The 7,244-nt window shown below is 32.8% G+C and overlaps 1 pseudogene; it reads right to left on the bottom strand.

The window, feature by feature from the left end:
• Positions 1-1,657: 1,657 nt before the first annotated feature.
• LOC132615474 (RING-H2 finger protein ATL78-like) lies at positions 1,658-2,486 on the bottom strand (annotated as a pseudogene).
• Between the last annotated feature and the right edge of the window lie 4,758 nt (positions 2,487-7,244).

The raw sequence follows: 7,244 nt of genomic DNA, 5'->3' as shown, positions 1-7,244 counted from the left end.
TTTTCCATTGAACAGTGGTGGCCTTCGAGGTGATTGTCCCTCACAGTGTCCGATCGGCGATACGACATTCATCATGATCTTCTCTTAAGGTGTTAGCCTCTTAAAGAGAACCTGCTCTAAAGGACACAATAATTTTTACGTGGAAATCACTCGGCTCACAATGGATGAAAAAATCACGATCTCTACCTTTATAGGGTTTTTCCCAAACTCCACTACAACTGTGAGCCTTTGCAAATTCAAGTTACAAACTCTGTAACCTAGGAACTAAACTCTAATTTCTATCTCACTAATATCCCTATACTAATGAGCCTATTTCAAGTTGCCCCTAACTTGAAGCTGAATTTGACAAACGTTTATACCTATGACAACTTCGTCTCGGAAAGGTGATAAGGTATAACTCAATAAACAATCAAAATGTAAGATTATAGACTTGAAGACTGTAAAACATAACTCTATGAAACAAGTTCTTCAATCTTCTTCATTGTATCAGGCCGCACTTGAGGAATTAGAAATCTCAATTATTGCATTGACTGTGTTTGCTCAATTTTTGATTTTTTCTCTATATGAGTATGTAATCTTCTTTATGGCAAGACTTGGATATATAGAGCTTTAGGTGCGCAGTAAGTCGGCAAACACAAACCCTATGTGATGAGGCCCATTAGAAGTATTAGGGTTTGAGTTGACTTAGGCTTCTTGCTTGCATACAACTTCATAATCCTCTTAGGAGACTGAAGTTCCTCCCTGATAATTATGGCAAGAATCCTATAAACATGTCCGCCAAGTCCTTAGATTAAATCACATTTCCAACTTGCAACAAGACTTGAGTTGGAACATGTTCTTGGAACTGGTTCATTCAACTTCATCTCTCATCAGTGTCTGAGACGGAACATGTCCATAGACCTGGTTCATTATTCGCCCTTATCTTGCATCTGTGTCTGGTTCATTCACTTTATCTTGCATTTGTCTCTGAGATAGAACATGCTCCAATTGATGCTGATGCATATAACTAAAGGAGACATATTTTATGTAATTAAATATAGAACATGTTCCAATTGATGTTGATGTATATAACTAAAGGAGACATATTTGATTCTCCTTGTTCATTCACTTTGTCAATCATCAAAACATACAAGTGTCAATGCCAATGCCAACACATACAGATTATGGCTTGTTTCAGTTAATCACCTTAACACATGATAAAGTACTCTAATTAGCCAGTTCAAACTCATATTTTGGAAAAGTTTCTATCCAAGTTCACAAGCGTCAATTACATAGATAATTTAATCACATAAAATATGTTTCCTTTAATTATATACATCAACATCAATTGGAACATGCATGAAGTTTTGTTGCTTATTAAGGTTAATACATATAATTAAATAAAGTGGCAATAGTTTAAGTGGTTAACTTATATACTTAATGTACCTTGAGAACACGTGCAATTTTTTTTCTCTTAATTTTGAGTCAGAAGTGTCTAAGATGAATATTTTATCATATATTCAGAGGCTCAATTGAAATATATCATAATTAGAATGTCTTAATGAAATTTACGGACAAATTTAAGAGTCGTGGATATATTGTGCCTTTTCTTTTTAACAGGAAAAAACATGAGTTTGATAAAGAAAGAGAATCAAAATTTAATTTATACACTTGCAAGACTATTATTAATGAATCGTTAGAAGACTAAACTGTCGTTGGCCTCAAGCATGCTAGCCTAGCTAAAACCTTTTTAACAAGAACAAAGAAGAAGAAACAATTGAACTAAAAGCTATGCTTCTAATTAAGCGTGTGAGCTGCTACATACCAAACTAAGGTCTAGATTCTACTCCAATTTTTCTCATTAACTATGATCGCTAGATACCACACCTTCACGTTGAAGAGGTTCAATGATTTCTTGAACTGGTGCCGATGAAATTGCAGTTGTAGTAACAGAATTGTCGTTCTTAACAATTTTTTGGCAAGTCTCAATAAGGCAATGCCTGCAGGTAGGGCAAGAAGAGTGAGAATTGAGCCATTTATCGATACACTTGACGTGGAATCCATGGTTGCACTTAGGCAGAACCTTAATTTTCTCTCCATCTCGAAACTCTGCTAAGCAAATGACACGCTCAGAGTCAAGCCCTGGATTTTTTCAACTCAGTAGTGTATGTTACAACTGGGAATGTCTTGAAGGCTTTCTTGTTTATCCCTGTATTCGCTAGCTTTGAGTCTGTCAATATTAGGGTAGAGCACCTAAATGCACACTTTATTATGGAATTCAAGACAAGTAAACAAATCAACGAACAAATAAGTACAGACAAGACCATAATAACATTTGCATCAAATGTGTTGATGAGGTGGCTGATTCCGGGAGCCGAAGGCGGCACCATGGTGGACTCCGGGTGATATTGTTGAAGTAGTCTTCTTGAGTAACGGAAATTCTTCATGAATTCTTGAATGAATTGTGTGGAAGTAGTTGCCATAAAGCTTTTTGGTTGAATTAGCTAGTCTTCTTGTTTGTTGTTGAATGAATTGATGAAGTCCCCCTTCCAAGGCAGTTGCTTATATAGGAAATATTTATAGGGCCAGTAGGTGTAAAGTGTGGATAAACTTTCTGAGTCTTAAAAAGTTGTGAAAATATTGTAGGATTTGTTGACTCTAAAAAAGAAACTTTTTGGAGTCATAATATATTGTATGCTGTATATTCTTTTCTTTGAAGAGTATGTCATAGTTTAAGCTATATGTTTCAATTAACTTGTACTTTAATTCTAAGCATGACAAGTTTAAGAGTCTGATAGAAAGAAGTGGACACCGTGCATGTATAGTTTTTTAGAAGGATTAAAAAACGAATCTTTACAGAAAAGAGACATTGTTTTGATGAGATTAAAATTCAAGGTGAACATTCCATTCAAATTTATAAAAGTAGTTGATACTTTTTTTCTTCCATTAATAATAAACAACTTGTTTTATTCTTCTTATTATTATTAAGTTCATTTGCAGCTTTCTTGATCGTTTTGTCATTTTGCATTCTCACGTATGATGATTATAGAACATTGTTAATTTTGTGTGAATATAGTTCTACGCTATTTCACTCCAACACTATTAAATTAATGCTCAACAGTTAAAAGTAGTTAAAGTTGTCTCACCGGAGAAAGAACAACAATAACATAATTCAGTGAAATTCCACAAAGTGGAATCTGAAAATGATAGAATGTAATACAGACCTTAACTCTAACAACAACAACATAATTCAGTGAAATCCCACAAAGTGAGGTCTGGAAAGAATAAAGTGTAAAATACGGATCTTAACTCTATTTTGAAAGGTAAATAGGTTGTTTTCAATAAACCCTCGGCACAAAAATAAATAGTACAAAACAGTATAAAAAGCCAAGACAAAATCCTATAAAAAAGGTATGATAAAATTGTTAGAATATAAAATAAAATAAAAAGGACGGGTAACTACCACAAATTAATACGTACAATATTCCAAGTCCAAGAAACAACAGATAGTAGCATAAATCGAAGAACAAGAAAATACAAGAGTAATACTACGATTACTAGTATGAAAGGATAATTAGTAGGACAACGCTCAACTACCTATTAACCTACTACCCTAATTCGTATCCTCCATAACTTCTTATCTAAGGTCATGTCCTCGGTAAGTTGGACCTGCGTCAGGTCCCGTCTAATCACCTCTCCCCAATATTTCTTTAGACTACCTCTACCTCTCCTGAAACTGTCCATAATCAACCTCTCACACCTCCACATTAGGGCATCCGTGCATCTCATCTACAAATAACTGAATCATTTCAGCCTCGTTTCCCGCATCTTATCCTCCACCGAGGCCACTCCCCTTTCCCGGATATCGTCATTTTAATTTTATCTCTCCTGCTATACCCATACATCCATTGCAACATTTTCATTTCCGCAACTTTCATTTTCTGAATGTAAAAGTTCTCGACATGCCAATAGTCCGCCCCATATAACATAGTTGGTTTAACCACCACTCTGTAAAATTTGCCTTTAAGTTTTGGTGGCACCTTCTTATCACACAAGACTCCGTATGCGAGCTTCCATTTCATCCCTCTTGTACCAATCCGATGTGCTAACATTTTATAAAAGTTAAACTTACACACCAACGATGTAAAGTATTCTTACAGTTTTAATATATTATCTATTAAAACACGTTATATTCATTGCCAATAAACGTAAATCAACTCTAATTTTTTTTCCTTAATTTCCAATTTGGATACTCCACTAAGATCCTTTTTGTAACTTAATGGGCTATCCACTCAAGCCACCTCCATTGTCGACTGCCGACTGCCACCTAGGCTTCCACGTGAACATTGGGCATTATAATGAACCAAATCTGCAAAACAAAATCTTATTTGTGAGCCAAGTAGTGCTAATCAAAATGGAATCCCTAAAGTCCAAGAAGAAAGCAGGAAGTTTCCCGCTCTCCACAACACGAAAAAATATTTGCAAAGGTTTCTTCTTATCTCAGTTGACTTTTTTGATTTACTATCAAGAGAGGGGTGGATTAAGGGCATGGGGGTGTAATAGGAATGTGTGGTGAACTGTCCATTCCAATTCATTTCATTTAGTTGACTTTCACTTTTTCATATATAATTTGAAAGTTTCTTTAAGGCCACAGTAATTCTTGATTTAACTAGTTTTATCGTACGTGCAACATAATTATACGATTTTTTTTTAGTATAAAATAGCATTATGCGAATTTTTATTTTTATATTTAAACTTTTGTTTTTTTGATTATTTAGATTAATTATTTAAAAACATACTTTATTATTTTAGTATAAACTTTACTTCTATTTTTTCGATAAAAGGACAGGTTTTTATTTAATTCAAAGTAATCAAATATATATGGCAGGTTCTTACTTATATTCTATGCTAAACACAAAATTGAACATATACATACCGATACCAGTATTTTAAATATTGAAACTTTCTTCCAAAAAGCAAAAGCTTTATATTTGTAGTTTGCTTCAAAAATTCATGCTCCAAAATCTGACAAATGGGTTGTTTCTATTATCTTCTTTTATGAATTTTTAAATAACTAAGAATATAGTACTGTAAATAAAAATTGAATAGACTCAAATCTATTTCGTATCTATACAAGAAAAAAATGTCATGATAACTGTAACACTACAAATTTCCCCCTTTTTTCTTACTTAGCCAAATAAAGATCGACTAACCTACCTTTGGAATGATAATTGAGACAGTGGGATCAAAAAGTCTTTTGTTGACTAAATTCACTGATTGGTTTTCCTATTAAAGAAAAATTACTTTTTGTTTTGCCTCTTTATCTTTTATTGTTTGCTCTACATATTCCTTCAATAAAACATCTTTTGTTGACTAAATTTGATAGTAAGTATAGTAAATTTTAATTTAATGAAAAACAAAAATAGAAGATAAAGTGGAAGTACTAAAACTTTAGTATCACTATTGATAATTACTTTTCAGCAAATTATCCACAGTAGAATTGTTATTGACTCCGATTGTCTTTTCACCTCTGCACAGCCAAACGACATGGGTACAAATTATACCCCTATTCATTACTGTAAAGAATAAATAGCCTTGTTAAGTTTATTCACAAATTTTTGTAGTTAATTTTAAATTCTTAAATATTAGATTTCCTACATAATTCAAATAAGGAAAGATTTAATAATTGAAATAGTCGATTTAAGTCCTGAATATTAGACAAATATTAACTGATAATTCTATCTAGTGGAGATCTATATTTAAAGGGCGAAAAAAGTCATAAGACATTTCAAATTCTAAATGGTAAATTTAAATGACAATTTTATTTGGTGGATTTTAGCTTGTTAAAATGTTAATGAATGAACAAATACTGTGTTGCTTGTGGATTATAGTTATAGGTGTAAATAATTGCATCATCTGTCTCATCTAGTGGTGAAGTTGTGAATAAGGAATTCTGCATCCCTTTTTTCCTGTATGTTCTCGTATATTCAACTGTCATTTTGATATGGAAAGCTTATAATTTTTGGCTGTGAATTTTAACAAAAGTACATCGGCAAGAGACAGAATATGCAACTGTTGTAGAAAAGCTCTTAGAGTCATTCTAATTAACAACCGAGTCAGACTACCACGACCCACAATTTACGGAAAAACTGAACAAAAATTATGTGATGCACTTACACAAGTTTGTTGCTTATTCCGAAGAACTGTCGGATGCCACGATCTTGCGGTGCAACCAGCTTTCCAGATGTTGGTTGGTTCTTACCGGAAAGCAGAAACAACATATTGTTATTAGACATTACTTACACTCTTTAAGGCATGAGTGCAATTCTATAAAACTATGTCTTTCCTCTTCTGTTTGGTGTTTTCTTTAAGTCTGAACCTTTAAGTAAGATACATGAAATTAATTTTTGCGAGAAAATTCAAGTGATTAAGGAAATTAAATTACCTGTAGAAAGATGGGTATTCCAATAGCTAAGTTTGGCTGCCCAAAGTGCTTAAACATAATTTTTCAATATAAAAATTTAAGTCATGGGAGACAATCACTTTGTGGTACAATGTACTTCATCTTTTCGACAAATATTATCAATAGATATATAATAATCAATTTCATAACTCACACGTCACCGGGGGATTGGTCGCAACTTTCAGTTAATAGTCAATGGCCATAGAAAAAGTAAGTTGTCACAACCAGCTTAAACAATCTGCTAGTATTTTCCAAAAAACAGTCAATGAATTATTCTCATCTACAACACAAGAAATTGCGCAGTTAGAAAATAAACAGGTCAGAGGAAGAATCAGTTGTCACAACCTGATTAAATACAATCTCCTAGTATTTTTTAAAAGACAAAATTGATGAATCATGCCCACCTGCAGCATAAACAAAATTGCATAATTAGTAAATAAATGATTTAGATAAATATAAAATCATGTTAATATTATAAGAAAAAATAAATAAATTGAAATATGAAAAAAGAAGAAGGCAAAAACTCAATATTATTGATAGACTTCTATCAAATGACAATATTGTCAATCACATGTAAAACACAATTCGTTCCTATTCAAGTTTTTATAAAGACACATATAGATTCTATTACTTTAGAATTCATTGCAAATTAGGATCCCTCTTTTAGAAGGGGTGATTTACCACAATTATGGTTGATTTGGAAGTTCACTAAAACCATCCGAAGACACCCCATTAACACGGTTTTTCCTTTGACGAAATAAGTCGAAACTTTGCCAAACAAACCACTCCGAAATTCCACAAA

The sequence above is a fragment of the Lycium barbarum genome, chromosome 10 (genome assembly GCF_019175385.1).
Source record: "Lycium barbarum isolate Lr01 chromosome 10, ASM1917538v2, whole genome shotgun sequence".
Taxonomy (NCBI): Eukaryota; Viridiplantae; Streptophyta; class Magnoliopsida; order Solanales; family Solanaceae; genus Lycium; species Lycium barbarum.
The sequence above is the reverse complement of the archived record's forward strand: the minus strand, read 5'-3'. Positions and strand labels throughout refer to the sequence as shown.